This window comes from Narcine bancroftii, chromosome 12 (genome assembly GCF_036971445.1).
Source record: "Narcine bancroftii isolate sNarBan1 chromosome 12, sNarBan1.hap1, whole genome shotgun sequence".
Classification (NCBI taxonomy): Eukaryota; Metazoa; Chordata; class Chondrichthyes; order Torpediniformes; family Narcinidae; genus Narcine; species Narcine bancroftii.
The window spans coordinates 11,686,133-11,710,441 of record NC_091480.1 but is presented as its reverse complement, the minus strand read 5'-3'; the positions used below and the strand labels follow the sequence as shown (position 1 = coordinate 11,710,441).

At 43.0% G+C, this 24,309-nt stretch overlaps 1 long non-coding RNA gene across 3 annotated transcripts in view; it reads right to left on the bottom strand.

Moving 5' to 3' along the window:
* Positions 1-23,915, bottom strand: part of LOC138747690 (uncharacterized) — a 178,471-nt gene extending 154,556 nt beyond the window's left edge. For all 3 annotated transcript variants that reach the window (XR_011347618.1, XR_011347619.1, XR_011347617.1), the window contains exons 1-4: positions 23,809-23,915; positions 14,850-15,019; positions 10,293-10,467; positions 5,471-5,730 (exon numbers count right to left, since the gene is read on the bottom strand). This is a non-coding gene — a long non-coding RNA (uncharacterized lncRNA). The remainder of the gene's footprint in view (positions 1-5,470; positions 5,731-10,292; positions 10,468-14,849; positions 15,020-23,808) is intronic.
* Positions 23,916-24,309: the final 394 nt, after the last annotated feature.

Below are 24,309 nucleotides of genomic sequence, written 5' to 3'. Positions count from 1 at the left end.
TCTTTCATCCATGTGCCTGTCTAATAGTCTCTTAAATGCCCCTAATGTTTCAGCCTCCACCACCATTCCTGGCAAGGTATTCCAGGCACCACAGCTCTCTGTGTAAAATCTTACCCCTGATGTCTCCCCTAAATTTTCCTCCCCTTAACTTTTTAATACGTCCTCTGGTGTTTGCTATTCCTGCCCTGGGAAACAGATGCTAGCTATCCATAACTCTCATCATCTTGTATACCTCTAACAATTGTCCTCTCATCCTTCTACGCTCCAAAGAAAAAAGTCCTAACTCTGCTAACCTTGCCTCATAAGACTTGTTTTCCAATCTAGGCAACATCCTCTGCACCCACTCCATAGCTTCCGCATCCTTCCGACAATGAGGTCACCAGAACTGAACACAATACCAGTGATTTGTAGAGTGGCAACATGACCTCTCCACTCCAGAACTCAATACCCCTATTAATGAAGCCCAGCATCCCATAGGTTTTCTTAATCATCTTATCAACCTGTGCGGCGACCTTGAGGGATGTATGGATTTGAACCTCAAAGTACCTCTGTTCACCCACACTCATAAGTAACCAACCATAAACCCTGTACTCAGCCTTCTGGTTGGTCCTTCCAAAAAGCATCACCTCACACTTGTCTACTTTTCTGCCCAACTCTGTATCCTGTGTATATCCTCTTGTAACCTTCGACAAACTTCAGCTCCATCTACAACTCCTCCAAATTTAATCTCCTATCCCTCTGCCTCATCATCCAGGTCATTTATAGAAATCACAAAGAGCAGGAGTCCCAAAACAGATCCCTGCAGCACTCCACTAGTCACCGACTTCCAGGTAGAATACTTTCCTTCCACTATGACTCTCTGCTTTCCACCTGAAAACCATTTTTTAAATCCACACAGGCAAAACTTCACTGATCCCATGCCTCGTGCATTTCTGGATGAGTCTCTCATGGGGGACCTTGTCAAATGTCTTGCTAAAATCCACGTAACCTACATCTACTGTCCCTACCCTCATCAATTTCTTTTGTATCCTCCTCAAAAAACTCAATTAGACTAGTGAGGCACGACCTTCCCTTCACAAAGCCATGTTGACTATCCTTGAGAAGACTGTACTTGGACTGGATCTGTGTGGCTGCGAAGGCTGCGGGAGCACTAGAGGCGAATCCACGTACACTTGGTGACTTGAGGGGGGAAACTCTCTTTTGCTTCTCTTTCTCTGACTATAAGAGGTGCTTCAGGCAACTTCTGCTGATGGCGAATCTGTCTGCTTTACAGCAGACATTGGCAATTTCATGCAATAGGATACTACTTTTATTACAAGACAATAAATTGAATCTTAAGTATATTCTCAGGTCAGTAATAAGCATCTTCACATCAGACTTACTACCCATCAACTTTGGCCAATTGCCTATAGATATATTGAAAACATGAAAACAAACATACCAAATGTTCTCAAAGGGATTCTCTGAGTGAGGTTTAAACTGTTATTAAAAATATAAGAAAGGTTATTTTGCGCTTTGGGAAATCAGAAATCAAAGAATCATAGAAAATAGGTGCAGGAGTCTGCCGTTCAGCCCTTTGAGCCTGCACCACCATTCAATACTATCATGGTTGATCATTCAACTTCAGTTCCCTAAACATCATCTTAAAATGAGAGTTTGGTCATTTGAGATGGAAATCAAGAGGCATATATTTCCTCGAGCTCTTCTTTCACAGAGCTTCCAACAACTTCTCCAGTCAATTCTCACCTGGCTCCCACCTATTCCCAATTAACACCTTTTGTCTGTTGGTTTGTACTCCTTCTCCTACCCATTCTTTCCTCCCCAACTGTTGAATTCAGGCATCTTCCTACTTTTTACTCATTCCTTGAGGAAGGTCTCAGGCCTGAAACGTCAGTAATCTATCTTTACCTCCTACAGACGCTGTGAGACTGGCTGAGTTCCTCCAGCAATTTTGTGTTTTTACTACAATCACAGCAGCTGCAGGGTTTCATGTTGGCACCAATTTGGAATTCTCTTCCCCAGAAGGATGGGATTGTTTTGGGGGGAGGGAGGTGGCAAAAGGAGCTTTCGAGAGTGAGTTATGATATTTTCTTATTTTAGAAAAGTGATATTGATAAGATACTTCAGTATGGAAATGGATTTAACTGAATGGTAAAGCAGGCACCAGGGATTGAAAGACCTTTCCATCTCTCAGTTCTAAACTTTGATTATTATCCAATTAATTCTCGTGACAAGGAGTTACTGAGGCCATTTCTACTTTTTGCAGCAGTATTTATGATTATTGCCTTATGATTCTGATGAGTCCCAATTTTTTTCTTGCCAAACTTTGGACTTCACAAAAAACTCAAATATTAAAGACTAAGTGACCTCCTACCATGCCATTAATTTCAATGATCCATGCCAACCTCTCCATTTAACAAGAAACAAATTTTGGATTCATGTCGTGCCTTCCAAGCATCTCAAAGCCAATTAATTAATTTTGAATTTCAATCATTGCAGCAAGGTCCCAGTGAAGCAAATGAGATAAGAGTCTCAGAACTGAAATATTAACTGTTTCACTTCCTACTGAGGCTGCCAGACCTACTGATAAGTAGTAATTCTGCCTTGCCCACAGGAAAAAGCATCTCAGGTATCATAATAGTGTACCATAAATGTGACCCGGCCTCCAAAACCACCCGTGGCAACAAATTCCACAGATTCACCACCATCTGCCTAAAGAAATTTGTCAGCATCTCTGTTCGAGGCAGACACCCTTTAATCCTGAAGTTGCGCCCTCTTGTCCTAGACTCTCCCACCATGGGAAACAACCTTTCTACATCTACTCTGTCCATGCCTTTCAACATTCAAAATGCTTTATTGCCGTCCCCCTCATTCTCTTAAATTTTAAACCAACACAGGCCAAGAGCTGTCAAATGCTCCTCTGAAGATCCAACTGTGTTGGGTAGGTCACGTCTCCAGAATGGAGGACCATCGCCTTCCCAAGATCGTGTTCTATGGCGAGCTCTCCACTGGCCACCGAGACAGAGGTGCACCGAAGAAGAGGTACAAGGACTGCCTAAAGAAATCTCTTGGTGCCTGCCACATTGACCACCGCCAGTGGGCTGATCTCGCCTCAAACCGCGCATCTTGGCGCCTCACAGTTTGTTGGGCAGCAACCTCCTTTGAAGAAGTCCCCAGAGCCCACCTCACTGACAAAAGACAAAGGAGGAAAAACCCAACACCCAACCCCAACCCACCAATTTTCCCTTGCAACCACTGCAACCGTGTCTGCCTGTCCCGCATCGGACTCGTCAGCCACAAACGAGCCTGCAGCTGACGTGGACATTACCCCTCCATTAATCTTCGTCCACGAAGCCAAGCCAAAAAAGAAGTATGTGACATCATGCACTGTAAATACTCTGACAATAAATCTGAACTTTGAACTTACAAAAGACGCCGCAGAAGATTCGACAAGGATATGGCCAAATGAAGGCAGGTGGGACATCTTGGTTGACATGGGGAAGTTTTCTGATTTCATGTCAGATTTCCAGCATCAGCAAGTTTTCTTTTAACATTTCATCTAAAACAACACTAGACAATGAATATTTTGCTTCCTGAACACTTTTGGATGTATTTTATAGATTTTGGGCTGCTGGTGACCATGTGGCAAGACGAGAGATGTACCCGACGTTCGGCCAGTAATGTAGAGCATGCCGGAAATTGAACCATTTCAGCAGATGCTGCAGAGCTAGGCAGCAACTCACCCCAAGACCCAGATACAGAACATTGAAAATTAAAAATTAAAAATTCTCACTTGTTTATTTTGCTTTTTTTTTGTAAAGGTGTCAGAGCGCCACACCAGCGAGGTCCGGCAGCCCTGCACCACTGCACACCCACCACCATCAGATTTCCAAATCAACAATGAATGCCACTTTTTCTCACTAATTATTTATTTTTAAAAAATCTTTTATTTACAGAATTGTAATTTATAATAATCTTGCACCTCGTTCTGCACAGTACTGTTGCCAGAAGAACAACAAACTTCATGACACGTATTCAAGATAATAAACCTGATTCACTCTGATTCCTTGAGCCCTCCACCAATGGAGACAGCCTTCTATCCATGCCTAGATTTCTCAACATTTTATACATCTTTATCAGACTTTCCTCCGCCTTCTCATCTCTTACAAAGGTCCCAGCCTCTCCAATCTATCCTTATAACTCTATTGTCCTTCATTCCAGGAATCATTCTTGTTAATCTTTTCTGCCTTCACAGTCTAATGAATCAAACAGAATCAAACACAGCAATTCATGTGAGGCCAGACTTTTCCCCGGTATCTTGGCCCACATTTATCCTTCAAACAATATCCCTAAAATTCACATTATCGAGTCATTATGGCACTGCTGTTTCTGGGAGTTGAATGCTAATATTTCTTATTTTACGAGACTGACTAAACTTCAAAAATATTTTATTGGTTCAGATATATTTTAGGACATTTTGAGGTCATGAAAATCACTGAAGAGATTCAAATCTTTCGCTCTTGAATTGGCCACCAAACATAGCTGATGGAGTTGGCATACTAATGTTGTAAAACGGTAAACATTTGTTAAACAATAAAAACACAAGATTCTGACGCTGAAGTAATGTAAAAATAATTATCGTGAAAAATCTCTTAAAGATCATTAAAAGCATGTGAATTTAACAAGATGTTCTTTCTAATTACTGGAATGTACTAAAAAATAAACACAACAGTTAAAAACTATAGCAATTCTTCCACAGATCATGTTAATTATATTTGTTTATCATAGTGCAGCCGTTGGCAGAACGAAATAATTAAGATGAAGTGAACAATGCAACCTCGTAAACAGTCGAGTGCTCTATTATTAAAATTCACTCATGTAATCAGTGACTAAAACCATCGGAGCTCAACAAACCCGTCCTATAACAGACAGTTAACAAACTGAAATGTATTAAATCATTTCTATTTTAGCAAAGCATTGCTTCACTCAATTAGTTGGCTGTTTACAAGGGTTTTAGTTTACCATTTTAAATTAAAAACAAAATAAGTTGCTAATTGTGAAGAAAATTGTTTCTTTAGCCGCAGTATATCAGAATGACTTTTAATATTATGCATGAAATATTTCCAAATTGGGTACGCATTTCGGCAAACTAAGGAGAAGTGAAAGAGCAAAATGATGAGGAATTTCGAGAGAGAAGTCAAGGAGAAGCTATTTTCCATGGGCAATGCTAAATCTAGGATAACTGGTAAATCATTTAAGGATACAAAGGGCTTGGCTTTTTTCACGATTTAAAATACGCCATCTGAGAGAGTCATCAAAGAAGAGTCAATGGTAACTTTCAAAGGAGAATTGTGAGGGACATAGAGAAAGGAAAAGGAGACAGGTAGTGGGACTGAGCTTTTAAAAGCAAAACTTTCATACTGCAACTGTAGCAACTCTGAAATGAAACAGGTCATAAAAGGTCACTGACCTGGAACAATAACTGCTCCGCTCCCTGCTGACGCTGTCTGACCTGCTGAGTATTTGGACCATTTTCTGTTTTAATCATCCTTTTAAACAGTCAGCATGAACACAATGGGCCAAATGTCCTTCTTCATGGTGCATTTATTCAACTTTGTCAGTTCATTCGCCTGAGCGCTGCTGGTACCACGTAACCCAGTACTACCTGTCGCATGGTTGAGTGGTCGATGACTAAACCAGTCTGCCTGGTGTGGAGGGTGGCTCGACACCCTGCAAGATGAAAAACAAGACATGTCAAAGGGCGGACGAACCCTCTTGTAGGGTCAACGGCCATCTAGCAAACACGTGTCGTGAGGCGCGGAAAGGGCATCCCTTGCATCGAAGCTTGGTCTGGCCACTCACTGTAACAGAACATCTCCCAGCCATCTTGGACCTCACCATGTCACTGGATTCAGTAGAGGATGTTAAGAGGATGGGTCTAGAACTGTGCAACACCTAAAATTCATTCACACACATGCTGTTCCTTTCTGAGGAGTGGGGTATCCTCATATCAGACCCCACAAACTGACTGAAAGGAACCATCATCACCCTGTGGGATGGAGAGCCAGAAGAAGAATTTAACTTTGACCTTCATACAACCCATTTTAAATTGCAATAGTAAACTACTCTTGAAAATGTACTTTGTTTTACAGTCATTAATGCAACATGACTCTTCCGAAAAGCTATATAATGGACAGGTAACATTTGATCACAATCTTGCTTTTTATATTTAATTGAATTTAATTTAGATATACAGCACATTTACAGGCCATTCCAACCCATGAGCCCAAATGCCCAAATTAACCTGCGACAAAGGATGGGGGGGGGGGGGGAGGGGGAAACCGGAGTGCCCAGAGGAAAGCGGTCCAGACATGGGGAGAACACACATGCAGTCAGCACTGGATTCTAACCTGGGTCACTAGTACTGTAATACTGTTAAGCTGACTAATCATACCGATCCTGTGGACAAGAAAATAAACAAGAATCTATAATAAGCAGAATCGATTTTGCACAAGTTAACACTCTGTAAAAATAAGATGAAAGCTTGATTGATCTGTTCAGAACAGCAGGATATCTAGCAGCTCTTTGTAAAGGAATATTCATATCTTTCCAACCATCTCTAGTATGAGAGCATTCTTGAGCATTGCTCAGGTCAGGAATTTCCCAAAGTCCACTCTTCACAATGTGAGTAGAGACTACAAAAAGATAAACATCTTCACAACATCCTTAGAATTCATGATCATTTGGAAAAAATAACATCAACTCCACCACCAAGAGGATATAGAGACCAAAGCCAGTCTGGAGATCATTAGATGGTAGGAGGAGAAGGGACAAGGAGATAAAAATTAATTTAAAAGACAGAATTCTCCAATAAAAAAAAACAAGCTTAAGTTCTCAGCAGGTCAGATGAAAGAAACAACGTTAACGTTTTATCAACGTTAGGAAAAATTTAAAACACGGAAATTTAAAGTTGCAAGAATTTGAGGTTGGTTGATCAAGGGAATGGGTTGGAGTCCAAGAGACAATGGATAGCACAACTCAACTGAGAGAGGGTGAGGTCACCTTGCTAAAGATCTGCTGTGTTTTCACTACAAAAACAGGAAGGGCTGGTTATCTGAATTTTATTTTTTGATGGGATTTAAGTTGCTCAGATGTTGCTCTTGAATTTATATTAGGCTTCACTGGAACACCATGAGACAGAGGGTGGCATGGAGAATTAAAGTGACAGGCTCACAAATTAACAAGCTGCATTCAGTTTTCCATATCCACTTCCTCACGGATATTTATCCTGGGCTTCCCAACTGCCTGACCAAGTTGGGCTTAATTATTCTGTGCCTGGCTTGGATGGGCCTCACAGACCCTCATAAAGCCCGTCTTACCCATTGGCAAGATACGCAGAGGGTTAAAAGCAACATATTGATTTAATTTTAGTTAGCTGCAATTTACTTCGTCAAAATTACCTCATGACAATTTCATGCTTAATTAAGAGCATTTCATATTAAGTACTTCCTGTGCTGATTGTTGCATAAAGTTACACGGATAAAATTAGCATAGATAACTGCCTTTTCCATCACAGATGGTAAGATGTAAATTTTGTTAATGAATTTGAACTTTGGCATTGTAGTGACCATTAATGCACACTATTAATGTATGACTAGAGCACTCAACAGAGTCTCTGCCTGTAGTTTAATTGCAAAAGGGTAGCATTAAAAAGTGCCATGCCTATAGGGGCTATCACAATGGGTAAGTTTCACATCCATTGATAACTTGTGGAACAATGCGCTCAAGGGAGAGTGAAACTTGGTGTCTCATGCCACTGCCATATGTTGGGGGGAAGACCTGAGCTACTATCATGTGCACACTGTCAACAATAGATCTCATCAGCATTTTCATTTTCATTCTTTTTTTATGGTGGTATCGAATGCCAAGTCAAGTTTATCATCTTTTTTCAACCCAACAAAACAACGTTCTCTGGTCCTCGGTGCAAAACACGCAGACACACAACTAGACATAACACATATACAGACACTGGCATCACTGGGGGGGGGGGGTGAAGACCATCACTGGGGGGGGGGTGACACTAAAATGACTGTCTATAAAATTTTTGTGCAGTGTTTCAGTATATATAGTCACCACCCTGAAACCATGAACTGTATAGGCCCACTACCAGATGACCCACAAACTTCTTGTTGCCCATTGTCCAAACCGTACCATCTCTGTGAATGATGCCTAGCCTTCGAACCAGTTCCCGCCTTCCACTATTCCCATCGAGTGAGCTGTTTCCCCGCTGCTTGCTTTACACACAAGTGAGGGTCAGTGGGACGTATGGATATGAATGTGGCCAAAACAAATAGCATAGGTTAAATCAGTAACATTAGCTATTAAATATGAAGATGATGGCGACACTGACAGAGCCGCTGGTGCGGACCCGAGGGGAGCGAGGGAGTGGAGATGCAGCGCTCCTGCAGAGTCCAGCCGCCTAGTCAACTGCCGTCAGTTCTGCATGGGATTTGAATGGCCCATTGAGGAAGCTGACAGTGGTTTTATTTGAGATTGTGACCGTGGGTTTGTGCCCAAGATAGCATCGCCTATTAATCGGCAGCAGCCACGAGGAGCTGCAGACTCCAGGAAGTGGAGAACTGGAGCAGGGCACTAGAGGACAGGAAGATCATGCACCGCCTGAGAGGGAGAAGTGGAGGAGACGACCTGCAGGCATGGGGAAACGGCAGCGGACCATTGAGGGGGCTCTGCGGCTGAGGGACCAGCGCCTGCGACGGGTTGCTGACGACGAGGTGAGGAACCCATGAAGTCTGCGGACTGATAGAGACTGGCTCGACTGCTGGAGGGGTACCAGGTATCGGAACCGGGAATGCAAGGAGGTCCTGAGGGCACTGAAGGGTTCCTGAACATGTTGGAAGTTAGGATCTGGAGTTCGGGTTGCCAACAGTTTTGACTGGACTCTGTGTGGCTGCGGAAGCATCGGAGGTGAATCTATGGTGACTAGGGGTGGGACGGCTGGGGGGGGGTGGGGGGAGACACTCTCTTTTGGTTCTCTCTCTCTGACTAAAGTTGGATCGCAAGTCTGACTATAAGAAACGCTTAGGCAATTCTTGCCAGTGGCAAATGTGTCTGCCTTGCAGTAGGCGAAAGGAAATTTCATGTAATACAATACTGTTTTATTACTATGAATCTTGAAATCGTACTATTACAAAATTTCAGTTATCTTCACCACCGATCTTGCAGTTTCCTTATTGCAACAGTGCCTACATTTCAGAACTAGTGCATTGACTGGAAAGAATTTTGGAATACTTTGAAAGATGCTATACAAGTGCAAGAGTGAAACACAAAGGTCTGCAGAGGTTGCGACTGTAGTAAAAACATCAAAATGTTTGAGGAACTTAGTGGGTCTCACAACAGCCATAGGAGGTGAAGATATATTACCTATATTTTGGGCCTGAGCCCTTCCTCAAGATATGAGTTGAAGCAGGCTGACACCTGAATTAAACAGCTGGGGAGGGGAAAATGGGCAGGGGAAAATGGGCAGGGGATGGAGTACAGGCCAGCAGATAAAAGGTGTTAATTGGGAATAGATGGGACGCGGAAAGAAAAGGTGAGAATTGACTGGGGGGGAAGGGGATTTGTTTGGGGCTCCATGGCAGAGCTGGGTGATGTGTGTGTGTGTGTGTGTGCGCGCGCGTGTGCATGCAATAGAGAAAGATGGGGGGGTAGGGGCAAATGAAAATTGGAGTAGTTGATGTTAATGCCATATGGTTGGAGGGTGCCCAGACAGGACACGAGATGCTGTTCCTCCAATTTGCGGGTGGTTTCAGTCTGGCGGTACATGAGACCTTGGACAGGCATGTCAGCAAGGGAATGGGCTGGGAATTAAAATGGGTGACAACTGGGAAATCCTCACTATTATGGGGAACAGAAGCGAGATGCTAATGAAGCAATCTCCCAGTCCATCTGATAGAGAAGACACCACAACAAGAGCACTGGGTGCAGTAGATGCCTCCTGCAGATTCAAAAGGGAACAGTTGCTTCATTTGGAAGGACAGTTTGGGGCCCCGAATGGAGGAGAAGGAGGAGGTGTGGGCACATCTCCTGTGGTCACAGGGTGAGGCGCAGACGGGGCGATTGGTGGGAAGGGAGAATTGAACAAGGGAGTCACAGAGGGAGCAGACCTCATAGAAGGCAGATAGGGGAGAAGCAGGGAAGATGTGTCTGGAGGTAGGATCACATAGTACGAGGCAAAAATGGTGGATGCAGAGGCTGGTAGGGTTTATCTTTACCTCTTATGGACGCTGCAAGACCTGCCGAGTTCCTCCACCATCTTTGTGCCTTCAATTCAAATGCAAGAATTCCTTCTCTTCACAGTGTTCTGAATTTTTCATCTGGTATTGCTAGTATCACTCCTTGATACCACAGAATGAGTGAATTCCTTTGTCTGCATCCATTTTTTCTTAGCTGGAAAGAGAATAAGGTATGACTGTAGCAGCGTTGAAGCTGACTCTGACTCAATTACAAACTGCATTGAAAATCCATTTGTAAACATGATCAGACTTGATCAGTTAGCACAATTAACCTTGAGAACATGGCAGATTTCACATTCTCCCCAGTTTTATCTATTTGCCACTCACAAATATTAAAAATCTTGCATGGATCTTTACCACAGAATTCCACAGTGTTCCAATGATGGTTTAAAAATGTTTGACTGGCCTCTGACCTATTAAAGAGCGAGAGCCTTTCTTCAGTCAGTGACTAATAAAGCCATCTCTCGTCGATTACTTTCTGCAAAGTGCTACCTTGCAAAAATCAATTACAGAACATGAGAGGAACAAATTATATTTATTAAATCCTGCTCGGGAAATGAATTTCTTTTTGCATTTGTTAAGGTGAAAGGAGACTGACTCGAGTTGCAATTGTTTTCTTTCATTGTTCACTGCTGTGGGTTGAACCTTGCATGCCATCTGTACTATGTGCTGTCTTCTTTAATGAGCTCACTATTCATTCCAGTAGGAGTGTCCCATTTGTATCAATTGCCACTTCCACTCACTGAAGGATGCATTTACCCTTCCAAGCAATATTCTCTCGCAATATCGAAAGAAAGATACACATTTATCTTACACTTACCGTGGGCAGCACTTTTAGCGTCGCAGTTAGCGCAAACGCTGTTACAGCGCCAGAGATCAGGATGGTGTTCAAATCCCTCACTGATGTAAGGATTAGTATGTTGACCCTGTGTCTGTGTGGGTTTCCTCCCACTGTTTGAAACATACGGTCGTAGGTCAATTGGATGTAAATTTGGCAGCATGGCCTGTGGGCCAAAATGGCCTGTAATCGTGCTGTATGTCTGAATTAAATTAATGACCACAGGATGTCTCAAAGTGCCCCACAGTCAAGGAAAATAGAAACACAATGCTGGAGAAAGTCAGTAGGTCAAGCAGTGTACTTTATTTCGCAAAGATAAAGATAGCTAACAACTTTTCGGAATTCATCAAGGTAGGGACAAAATGTCAGCAGGTGCCCAAACAAAATGAATGGGGAAGTGGGACGGGGAAGGAGGACGATCCCAAAGGTAGGAGGTAATAGGTAGATAAGGGAGGGAAGGCACATCAGCAAAAAGGGGGAGGAGGGATTACTCTGTGAATGGAGAGGGGAGGGGGTGGAGAGCTGGAGGAAAGAAGACAAAGGGAAAGGGAGGGAGAACGGAGAGTCAGCCAGCGGAAACACGCAAAATCAAGTGTTGCTCCTCTAATTTACAGGTGAACACATGAGGCCATGGACAGACATGTCAGCATGGGAGTGGACTGTGGAATTGAAGTGGCTGGCCACTGGGAGATCCCTGTCACTGATGTGGACAGAGCAAAGATGCTTAGCGAGGTGATCTTCCAGTCTGCACTCAGTCTCTCCGAAGTGGAGAAGACCACAGACTTTGACGGCAGACTTTCATGTTTTACTTCCTTTCCCCGCAGCCAATAAAGTGCAGGAAAGTGGAGGGAAGGCTCTAGGAGATGCAAATGGCAGCCCTGGCTAACTAAGGAAATCAAGTGCATTATCAAGTCCAAAGGGAGTAATTATAAGATAGCGAAGCGGAGTGGGAAATTAGAGGATTGGGAAACCTTCAAAGAACATCAGAGGGTAACTAAGAAAGCCATAAGAGACGGGAAAATGAAGTACGAGAGGAAATTAGCAGATAATATTGCGGAGGATAGCAAAAGCTTTTTTAAGTATGTGAAGAGGAAGAAATTCGTTCGGTCTAAAATTGGCCCTTTGAAAATGGGCAAGGGTGAAATTATTACCGGAAACAAGGAGATGGCAGAGGAATTTAACAAATACTTTGCAACTGTCTTCACCAAGGAGGATATAGGTTATAGTCAGTTAGGGGGTAGTGGTCATGAGGTACCAAGAGACTTGGGGAACTTTACTGGGGAGGTAGGAGATCTAATGGATATCCGGGTCCAGAAGCAGGAGGTTATGAGTAAATTGTTGGGACTGAGGGCTGATAAATCCCCAGGGCCTGATGGGCTGCATCCTAGGGTGCTTAAAGAGGTGGCTATGGAAATTGTGGATGCACTGGTCGACATTTTCCAAAGTTCCATAGATTCCGGGGACGTCCCTGAGGATTGGAGAGTGGCTGATGTGGTGCCGCTTTTTAAGAAAGGAGGGAGGGAGAAAACAGGAAATTATAGACCAGTTAGCCTGACATCAGTGGTGGGGAAGATATTGGAGTCCATCATAAAAGGAGAAATAGCAGAACACTTAGTCAGTAATAATAGTATAAGGGCTAGTCAGCATGGATTCCTTAAGGGTAAGTCATGCTTGACTAACCTTCTGGAGTTTTTTGAGGATGTGACAAAGAGGGTGGACTCGGGAGAGCCAGTGGATGTGGTGTATTTGGACTTCCAGAAGGCCTTTGATAAAGTACCGCACGGGAGTCTAGTGGGCAAGATCAGGGAGCATGGTATTGGAGGTAAGGTGCTGACATGGATAGGAAATTGGTTAAGAGATAGGAAACAAAGGGTTGGAGTAAATGGGTCTTTTTCAGAATGGCAGGATGTGACGAGTGGAGTGCCTCAGGGATCGGTGTTAGGTCCTCAGTTGCTTGTAATTTATGTTAATGATTTGGATGAGGGGATTATAAATAACATGAGCAAATTTGCAGATGACACTAAACTGGGTGGCGGTGTGGGGTGTGAGGAGGATGTAAGGAAAATGCAGAGGGACTTGGACAGGCTGGAGGAGTGGGCGGCTAAATGGAAGATGAATTTCAATGTGAACAAATGTGAGGTTATTCATTTTGGGGGAAGTAATAGGAAAGCTGAGTATTATTTAAATGGAGACAAGCTAGGGAGTGGGGAAGTGCAAATGGATCTGGGTGTACTTGTTCACCAGTTACTGAAGGCTAGCATGCAGGTTCAGAAAGCTGTGAAGAAGGCAAATGGAATGTTGGCTTTCATAAAGAGGGGATTGGAGTAGAGGAACAGAGACGCCCTTCTGCAGTTATACAGGGCCCTGGTGAGACCCCACCTGGAGTATTGCGTCCAGTTCTAGTCTCCAAACTTGAGGAAGGACATACTAGCTAAAGAGGGTGTGCAGCGCAGATTTACAAGGTTAGTTCCAGGGATGGCAGGGATGTCATATGCAGCAAGGCTAGAAAAACTGGACTTGTATCCATTGGAGTTTAGAAGGATGAGGGGGGACATGATTGAGGTATACAAAATCATCAGGGGGATAGACAAGGTGAAGTCTGATTACTTGTTCCCAATGATGGGGGAGACGAGGACTAGAGGGCATGGTTTAAGAATACAGGGTAGGCCCTTTAGGACGGAGATGAGAAAGCATTTTTTTACCCAGAGAAGTGTGAATCTGTGGAATGCTCTGCCACAGAGGGTGGTAGAGGCGGATTCGCTGACTATGTTCAAAAGAGAGTTAGATAAGACTCTTGTGGGTAACGGAGTTAAGGGTTATGGGGATAAGGCTGGAAAGGGGTACTGATGGTAATGATCAGCCATGATCTAAAATGGCGGTGCTGGCCCGACGGGCCAAATGGCCTACTCCAGCTCCTATTGTCTATTGTATTTTTCAACTAGTCATTGTGATATTTTGGGCATGGCTGCAGCTGGGAGCATGAGGTACTGAAAAGAATATGGGTCAATTGTCCAGGGTGTTGCTAAAGGAACACCTGGGGTTCTATGCACAGTTTTTATTTAATTTAGATATAAAGTAACAGGCCCTCTGGCCTATGAGTGCATTCCGCCCAATTTACACCCAATTGACCTAGAACCCCAGTACATTTTGAAGGGTAGAGTCCTTCGTGTTTCACTTTGTTTGGTTAGTTCTAGGGACGAGAGAATTCTTCCATCACAAGTAGCTGGAAAAAAAATTGGATCTACGTCATCTGGAGTTTAGAAAAATGAAAGGTGACCTTATCAAAACATGTGAGTTTTTAAGAGGGTATGACAGGGCAAATGCTGAGATGTCTTCATAGTGGTAGAGTCTAGTACAAGAGGACAGGGTTTCAAGGTAAGGGAATGGTCATTCAAAATTAAGGTAGGAATTTCTTCTCGCAGAAATGAGTAAATTTCTGGAATTATCTACACTGGAGTGAGACAGGAGGTGGATCATTGGAGGTATTTGAAGAGGAGACATCCAATTTGGAAAGACTGGGGAATTTAAGGGCTCTGGAGAACTGGAACAGAAGAGGACAGGAGGTCAGCTGTGATCACATGGAATGGCAGTGAAGACTTTCCATTTTCCTGCGTTCAGACAGCATCGTGGCAGGAACCAACTGTTCCTCCAACCAGGCTACTCCAAGTACAGTCAATCCACCAAAGCACAAAACTCACCTGTTATATCCTGGTCACAAGGACAGAGCTGGTCTAATCTTGTTAATTACTGCTGGATCAGTCTCATTTCACTCATTAGAAAAGTACTGGAAGATATCATTGAGAACACTATCGAGTGGCACTCATTACTCACAACACTGGACAACAATGTTTTTCAAAAGGTTTGTTTCCTAGAAAAAAAAGGGAGGTTATGATAGACAACTTCGAGATGAACACAAAGATAATTTTAGATTTGTTATATCACATCGGAAGTTGGAGAAGCATTCAATTAACTTTTATAGAATTTAGCATATTTCGTTCCATGATTTATGCTGACACATTGGGGATTACATCAATTAACCTAAAAGCTTTTGCGCTGATTTTCAGCATCTGATGCTTTACGTGTCGGTGTCCAATAACAGTCGGCCAACATTGATGGATTCCAGTTGCCCTGATACCACTTTTCATGGTCTCAATGTCCTGGTGAAACCTTTCACCATGCTCACCACTGCCTGCACCAAGATCAGCAGGGAAAATGTCCAAGTGTGAAGGCAGAAATGAACTTCCAATGACATCTTGCATCGTGGTTTTGTATGTTTGAAGTAGACTTAAAATATGGCAGGAAATCACAAAAATAGGTTATATCCCAAAACAAAAACAGTACGTAATAGGAAACCTTTAAGGTGATTTTCGTGATCAGGAGTACAAAACCCATTATAAAGTACACCCAACAGTGTTCAGGAAGCAAAATCTTCCTTGTTTAGTGTAATCAGCTCACTGATGCCATTTTATATTTTGCCAGGAACATTTAGTTTCAGACCTCATTGCACCCTTGGTCCAATCAGACAAACTATTTGTAGAAGAGGTTAGACTGCATCAAGACTGCATTTGACAAAGCAACCCAGGGGAATCAAGGGTTCCCACCTGGACCCATGTCTTGCATAAAAGAAGATGTTTTTGTTGCCAACACAACAGCAGCTATAGGAGGTTTGAAATGTCACCCAAGTTTTGCAAATTTCTACAGGTGTACCATAGAGAACGTTCGAGCTTTGAATCAATGCCTGGTATGGAGGTGCCAATGCATAGGACAGGAACAGGCTACAGAGAGTTGTGAACTTGGCCAGCACTTTCATGAGCATCAGTCCTCACTCCATTCAGGACATCTTTAAGATGCCGTGCCTCAAGAAAATAGCTTCGAGCAGTGATGACCCTCACCTCCCAGCCCATGCCTTCTTCTCACTGCTGCCATCAGGAAGGAGCCTGAAGACACATAGCCCTCCATCATCAGATTTCTCAACAGACAATGAACTACCTCACTTTTTCTCCTTTTAAAAAAAAAAAAAAAATTTTTTTTGAATCTTGTATTTACAGGATTGTAATTTATAGTAATTTTGCACCTGGTTCTGCACAATCCTGCTGCTGCAAAACAGATTTCATGATACATGTTCATGACAATTAACCCTGGTTCTGATCAAACATTCCACCCCCCAGGATATTACTGGAGAAGTTTCCTGTAAAAAATCAACTTTTGTTGATTTATTAATGACTTCCTTCTTTCAGGTCAGACATGAGGATGATCACTAGTGATCACACAATATACAATTCCATGCATTGTTTTTCAAGAAGGAAAAGTCCACTATAGTATGCAGGAATATCAACGTACAAATGTGGACTGACAAATAGCAAGTAACATTAGCAGGCATTTACCACATCCAACAGAGGACTGTCCAACCACCTCCCCTTGACATTCAATGACATTATCATTACTGAATGCCCCAATGTCAAAATAAAGAGTGCTACTGACTGGAAACTTAATGAGGCCAGCCCTATAAATAAAGCCATGTATTCTGTGGCAAGAGACCCACCTCTCAACAGCAAGATAAATCATGTGCACAACTGCACTGACTGCATTCACTGGTTAGTGAGCCATTCCTACCTGGCCAAAACACAGAGAGCCAGATGTGAATTGCATCTCCTTGACAAGTCACTGCATTGCCAGTAAATTCAATTGCAAGGCTAGAGACAAAATAAAGGCTTGGGTGGACTGGGATACGACCTCGAACTTGGCCTTGACTTCAGCTTTTGATCATGTTTGGTACAGACTAAATGGGCCAAAGGAACTACTTCTGTGCTGTAGTGCTCTCTAGTTCTATGTGTACATAGAACCCTCAAAAGAGTTAAGGGCCTGGCAGGGGCTGGCCAACAGTTTCCTTTGGAAGCTTCAGCAATCAGGAAACCCACTTTAGTTGAATGGCATTAACATCAACTTCTCTGGTTTCTGGTGGACCACTCCCCATTCTCCCTCCCTTCCCTATCCCTCTCTTCCTCCAGCTCTCCACCCCTTCCCTCCCCATTTTCTGTTGTCCCCTCCTTCCTCATCTACATCTTATCTTTTGCCTGTGGGTCCGCTCGCCTCCCCCTGCCCCTCCCTACCCCACCATTTTATTTAGGCATCTTACCTGCATCTTGCTCGTACCTTGATGAAGGGTTCAAGCCCAAAACCTTGGTGATGTATCTTGATCTTTGCTATATAAAGTGTACTGTTTGACCTGCTGAGTTTCTCCAGCATTGCATTTTTACTTCAATCACTGCATCTGCAGACTTTCGTGTTTTACTCCACTTTACCTCTTGTCTGATCAACTGACCACAACTGTCCTGATAATTTTTTTTGTTGACAGTTGCAGATATTCCTGGCAAGCCCAACATTAAATGCCCATCCCCAAATGGTCCCAGAAGAGAATGGCTTGCTAAACCACATCAGAGTGCAGTTAAAAAACAACCAGATTGGTAGATCGGGAATTCCATGATTCCTTCTGTAAAGAACACAAATGAACCAAATGGGCTATTATGACATTCTGAACGTTTTATGAGGCCCATTACTGAGATTATGTTATGAATTCCAGGCAATTAATTACTTGGATATAGTCTCCCCAGCTGCCAAGGCAGGATTTGAACTCATGACCTCTGGATACTTGACCAGTAAGTTAACAATTACACCACCACATCCAGAATTATGCTCCGAAACAAACTATGCAACAGGCTGCAATATGTTGATACCTCCGGTTACAACAGATTTTTCTCACTCAATTCCTACTTATTTTCACTGATATTTTGAGAACACAAGAAGCCGGAGCGGGAGTTGGCCATCTGTCCTTCAATATGGTCTTCAACTTGGTCATGGACTCAGCTCCACTTACGAGTCTATTCCCCATAATGATTAACTCCTTTATAACCCTCTCTATCTGTGTCTTAAATACATTCAATGAGGCAGCGTCCATTGCTCCACTGGGTAGAGAATTCTACAGATTCACTACACTCCGGGAGAAGATCTCCTTATCTCTGTCTTAACTCTACTCCCCTGGATATTGAGGCTAGGTCCCCTAGTACTAGTCTCACCTGCCAGTGGTACAATCTCCCTGCTTGTATCTGATCTATTCCTTTCATCGTATTATATGTCCCTATAACAGCCATTCTCAACCTTTTATCAGCTTTGCGCCCCCCCCCCCACCCCACTCTAAGTTTATGGTCAAGTTTTGTGTTTTTTTTCTGTACTGCTCTCCTACTGACTGCAAAAAAATGTAAATAATATTTACGTTAGGCGAGGTGAAAAGAAAACACTTTTACTTAAATGTGCTATGACCTCCTTGGGCCTCCTGTTGAGAACGGCTGCTCTACAAGATCCCCATTCATCCTTCTCAACTCCAATGAGTATAGACAGAATCAGATTTTATTGTCATCAACAGCTCATAAATTTGTTATTTTGCAGCAGTATCACAGGTGAAAATAATCCTATAAATTAGTACAAAAAAAAGAGAAAGTGAGGTGGTCTCTCTGGTTCATTGTCCATTCAGAAATCTGATGGCGGAGGGGGAAAAGCTATTTTTGTACTACTGGGTGTTTGTCTTCAAGCTCTTGTATCTCCTCCCTCATGGAAGGAGTGTGAAGAGGGCATGGCCTGGGTGGTATCTTGTATCTCCTCCCTCATGGAAGGAGTGTGAAGAGGGCATGGCCTGGGTGGTGAGGGTCCTTAAGGATAGAGGTTGCTTTCTTAAAACAGCACCTCTTGTAGATGTCCTGAATGGAGTGAAAATATGATGTCCATGATAGCGGTACCAAACATGATCAAAAGCTGAAATCTCTCTGTAGTCTTTTCCTATTCCGGCAATGGCACCTTCGTATCAGACAGTGATGCAACCAGTCAGAATGCTCTCCATGGTACAGCTGCAGAAATTTCCAAGTCTTTGGTGACATACCAAATCTCCTCAAAGTCCTCATGAAGTATAGCTGCTAGTGAGTCTTCTTGATTGCATTGATACGGGAGGCCTCCAGGACAGATCTTCAGAGATGTTGACACCTAAGAATTTGAGGTTCCTGACCCTTTCCACTGCTGACCCCTCCATGAGGATTAGTTCCTCTTCTTCTGATTGAAGTCCACAATCAGCTTCTTGGTTTTGCTACCGTTGAGTGCAAGGTTGTTATGGTGACACCACTCAACCAGCTGATCCATCTCCCTGCTGTACGCTTACTCATTGCCGTCTGTGATTCCGCCAATGACTGCAGTGTCCCAGGCTATTCCATCTCCCCTCGTACGGAACCCCCTTCGTTTCTGGAATCAATATGCACCACGTCCAAAACCAGTCTATCTTTTAGGAAAAATGGAAACCAGAATTGCACACAGTACTCCAAGTGCGGTCTCCCCAGTACCCTGTAGAGTTGCAGCTCTTAAATTCAAGCACTGAAGGCCAACATCCCACTTGCCTTCTTGATTACCTGCTGCACCTGTAAATGAACCTTTGGCAATTCATGCTCAACATTCCAGGCCTCTCTGCACAACAGCAATTTGTCACTATTAAATAATAGCCTGATATCCTGAACAATTTGAACAGAAAGGCTCATAATGCAGATCTTTGCGATGGAATGGGTTAAAGCAGAACTTGAGTTCACCACTGGTCCAAGATGGATGTGGCGATGTTAAACTGACCTTGATCTCTAAATCTCATCAGGGCAAATCAAGACTTCAGCCAAAAGGAAGTTTTTGCCGTGCAACTCCCTGTAGATTAAAGCCGGCAGTTCAATGTGACTTTGAAAATGTCCGAGTAAGAAGCCACTGATCAGATCAGTGATGAAAGATATTTAACAGACAATATTCCTTTCTGTAATTTCATTGTTCGCTGGGCTGTGAAGTGAGATACAAAAATCTGCACAGTCGTAAGATAAGTGAGTCTGACTCAAAAGAATGCCACATGCTGCTTATTGCAAGAGAATTGTTGTGATAATACTGTTCTGATCTGATGTCAGCCTACATTTTTTTCCAAGAGATGAAGTACTGCAGAGAAATGTTAGACTGGTCATATAAAAAACTAGGAGGCTTCTGCCCTCTAGTGATCAGAGTCGATACTGCATCCAGTGCACACAAGCATTTCTGTAAATGATATTTTGAGGAGTTGTCACAATTAATTACTTTCAAAGACAACATCTTCATTTTTATTTTTACTTTATTTCTTAAGTCAGTGGTACTGCATGCATTTTGCACATTTCTGTCTTTAATTGCTCATGGCACCAGTCTGTGCAACCAGGCACCAGTTTTACCCAAAGGGTCAAGAGAGTTAGTGGTCTCATGGAACACAGCAGTGTACAAACATGTCACGAAGGAAACAGGGTCAACTAGTGGGGTTTAGAATCTCTCACCAAGGTTCAATTAAAGGTGAGTGAATCTGGCATGGGAGGAAAGGGGGGGGGGGGGGGTGTGGAGTGGGCAAGATCAATTCCTTAAGTCTCAAGAAACCACAGACACAGAGAGAAAAATAATACAATCCCTGGCACATGGACACATACCACACAAAAACAGGTCCCACGTGCCTGCATTAGACCCATACCCTTCTTTAAAGATAGTGTCTTTCCCACTTTGTCTGGCAGCTTGTTTCATTAGCCCATCACCCTCTGAGTGAAGAACAGATTCCTCGTATGCCTTCTTAATCTCAGCCCCCTCACCTTACATTACTGTCTTCTCATCTGAGATTCTCCAACTCTATTCATTAATAAGATCCCATTTCAACTTCCCTATGCTCTTACGAAATAGGCCTGGCTTTTCCAATCTCACGATAACTCAGCTTCCCTAGTCTTGGCAACAACTTAGTAAACCCTTTCTGCATTCTTACCATCTCTATATTAACCCTCCTATAACTAGGCAACCAAAACTTCAACCCTTGAAGGCAGGCATCTCTTGAAAGGATTTCGTAGTGGAGCATCTACATCAGAGAGACTAGACACAGAGTGGGAAATCACTTTGTTGAGCACCTTAGCTTGGTCTGCCGCAATTACATGGATCTCCCAGTAGCCACTTGTGGTACACACAATAATCACATTGACATGATAGAGTGATTAAATGGCTTTAATTGCCGAAAGCCTGAGCATTATCGATACACTACTTGGCCAGGTTCCAGGTACAGGACCAAGAGAGGGCAAGTCCAGAAATGCCAGTCTTTATTGGGAAATCCAGGGAGGAGTCAAGGGACAGGTTAGACTAGGTCAGGTAGGTTCGGACTGGCCAGTCCATAAATCTATGCAAATGCATTTCACCACATTTCAATTAACCATCCCATTCCCTTGCTGACATGCCTGGCCATGGTCACAAGCAAAGCCAGACTGCAACCACCCTTAAATTTGAACAACACCTCATTTTCCAACTGGGCACTCTCCAACTGGATGGCATTAACATTGACTTCTCCAGTTTCACTTAAACATTCCCCCCCCCCGCCCCCACCTTGCTCTTGTCACCTTTCCCCGGCTATGTTTTTATCTCTCTCTCTCTCGCCTTTTCTGTCTCTTTTCACAGAGCCAAAATCAATTCTTACCTTTCCTCATCATGTGTGTGTTGGTCTGGACTTCCCCCAACTCCCAATCTTTAATTCAAACACCTGCCTGCCTTTTGCTGATACCTTAAAGAAGGGCTCAGGCCCAAATGTCGGTAATAGATCTTCACCTCCCATGGATGCTGCATGACCGGCCGAGTTCCTCCATCATTTCAGTGTGCTTTAAACCCAAAACTGCGCACAACATTCCACGTGGCCGCATCAACATCCTGTATAGGATGTCCCAAAACTTGTATTCAATGCCCCGAGTGATGGTGAGCATCCCAAATCCTCTTCACAGTACTCTCTCCATTTGTGGTGCCACCTTTAAGAGCTATGTACCTGCACCCCTTCTTCCCTCTGCTCCAAAAGGTGAGGTACTGCATTTTGGTAAATCAAGCCAAGGCACTGCTGTTAACAGAGTTTGATTTACCAAAATGCAGTCTTCCCCAAGTTGAACTGCATCTGCCATTCCTCAGCCCAGTTTGCCATTTGATCTATATCCCATCGTAAACCCTGGTAATCTTCTTCACTGTCAACCGTAGAACATACTGTATGTGTCATCTGCAAATTTCAGAATCAGAATTTATTGTCATGGACACATCACAAAATTTGTTGCTTTGCAGCAGCGTCACAGTGCAAACATTTATCTGATCCATCTGATAAAATAAATAAAAATAGTGCAAGAAAAAGCCAAAGTCATGCAGTGTCTGTGGTTCGTTGTTCATTCAGGAATCTGATGGCAGCGGGGAAAGAAGCTGTCCTTGTGCCGCTGAGTGCTCTCATCTTTATGCTTTTTCCTGATAGTAGCAAAGTGAAGAGGGCATGGCCAGGATGGTGAGGGTCTTTGAGGATAGAGGCTGCTTTATTAAGACACCTCAATGGAATGGTTCCCGTGATGTTGAAGGCTGAGTTAACAACCTTCAGGGTATTTTCTTGTCCATTGCATTGGCACCTCCATATCAGACAGTAATTCATCCAGCTAGAATGCTTTCCAAGGTACTCCGGTAGATTTCCAAGAGTCTACAGTGACATACTGAATCTTCTCAAACTCCTCACAGAGTACAGCTGCTGGGGAGATTGATTTTATACAGGTTACCTGTTCAGCTGCAGCAATTATGAATCTTGATGCATACATAGAGTAAAACCTCCAGCATCCGGCACCTATGGGATTGGTAAATGCTGGACAGGCAAGTTTTCCGGTGGCTTGAGACTCACTCTTTCAATGCCTAACTAATGCACCAGCATTAAGAATAAACAGTTTAAAAGACAGTGCAAAATGTAAAGTAATTTGGGGGGGAAAAAAATCTGTATTGTAGCCCTTAATTATATAAAGTTCACTTTAATTAGATAATTCCTGTAATTTACAAAATTTAAATTTATTTAAATTTGTACCCCGGTCACTGATACTGTAACAGCATTGCACTAACCACTATATTAACCGTGCCCCATCATAATTGACCCCCTCACCCAAGTTTACAGATAAAGTCTTACTAATATACTTTATAATAATCTAATAAAGACTCTTACTAAGCAGAGATAAGGAGACACTTTAAGAGAGTCAACGGCCAGCTCTTCATCCTGGGTGAGGCTATTTTATTCAAACACAACTTTTATTCCAACAGCTTCAACGAGCAAAGCTAGACCAAGGCACTCCGCTGACTGAATATTTGTTCCCATCTACAACAATTTTAATCTTTTATTAAAATTCTTATTTATTCTCATTCATTCTGATTATTTCTTTTATTTTCTTCACTTTTTTTTTGGCCAGTTGCTTGAATTCCGGATAACAGGGGTATTACTCTACATTCACATCAAGTTTATTTTCATCTGATTGCACAAGTACAACCCAGTGAAACAGCGTTCTCCAGTCCTCGGTGCAAAATATGCAGACATACAACTAGACATAACACACAGACAAACAATACATATGCAGGACAAGTATTTTATCCATACATAAATATTGGTTTGTACATATGAGAGTTTTGGATGGTTAGTGTGAGCAGTGAGACAGATTGTACAATGTATGACAATAAACTCATTACTCAGTTTTATTCTACACCTGTTTCCTTGCAGCCTCTTGGCTCTCACTTGCCTATCAGCTCCCCGCTGATTTTATTGCTACTCACTCACACTGCAGGTTAATTGACCATCCAGTTGGGAGGTAACCAGAGTCCTTCAGGGAAATCCACAGGGTCACAAGGAGAGCGTGCAAACTCCACATGGACAGCACCGAGATCTGGATGATAAAAGATCACACAACCTGTGAAGCAGCAGCATTGTCGGATGCTCATGGTGATGAACAATCCCAGCAACAGCACGAGAATCCCAAGTTTATTTTGCAATGAAAAAGGACCTGAGTGGATAATATAAATCATTTATTTAAATTAATCTGTCACTTTTGCAGCAATGCAAACACCAAGCTTGATTGACAAAGGTATTATCCAACCATCATTCTGGCTAGGAGAATACTGACACTTGAGTCTACCGATTAGCCTAGCTGACTGAAGGAGTAATTTACTTATGGAATAGGCTAGATCTGATTAATTAATGGGTTAAAAAAAAGTCCTTGCCTATTTCTTGGCGAAAGGAGGAAGGAAATGAAGGGATGGATAGATAGATAGATAGAT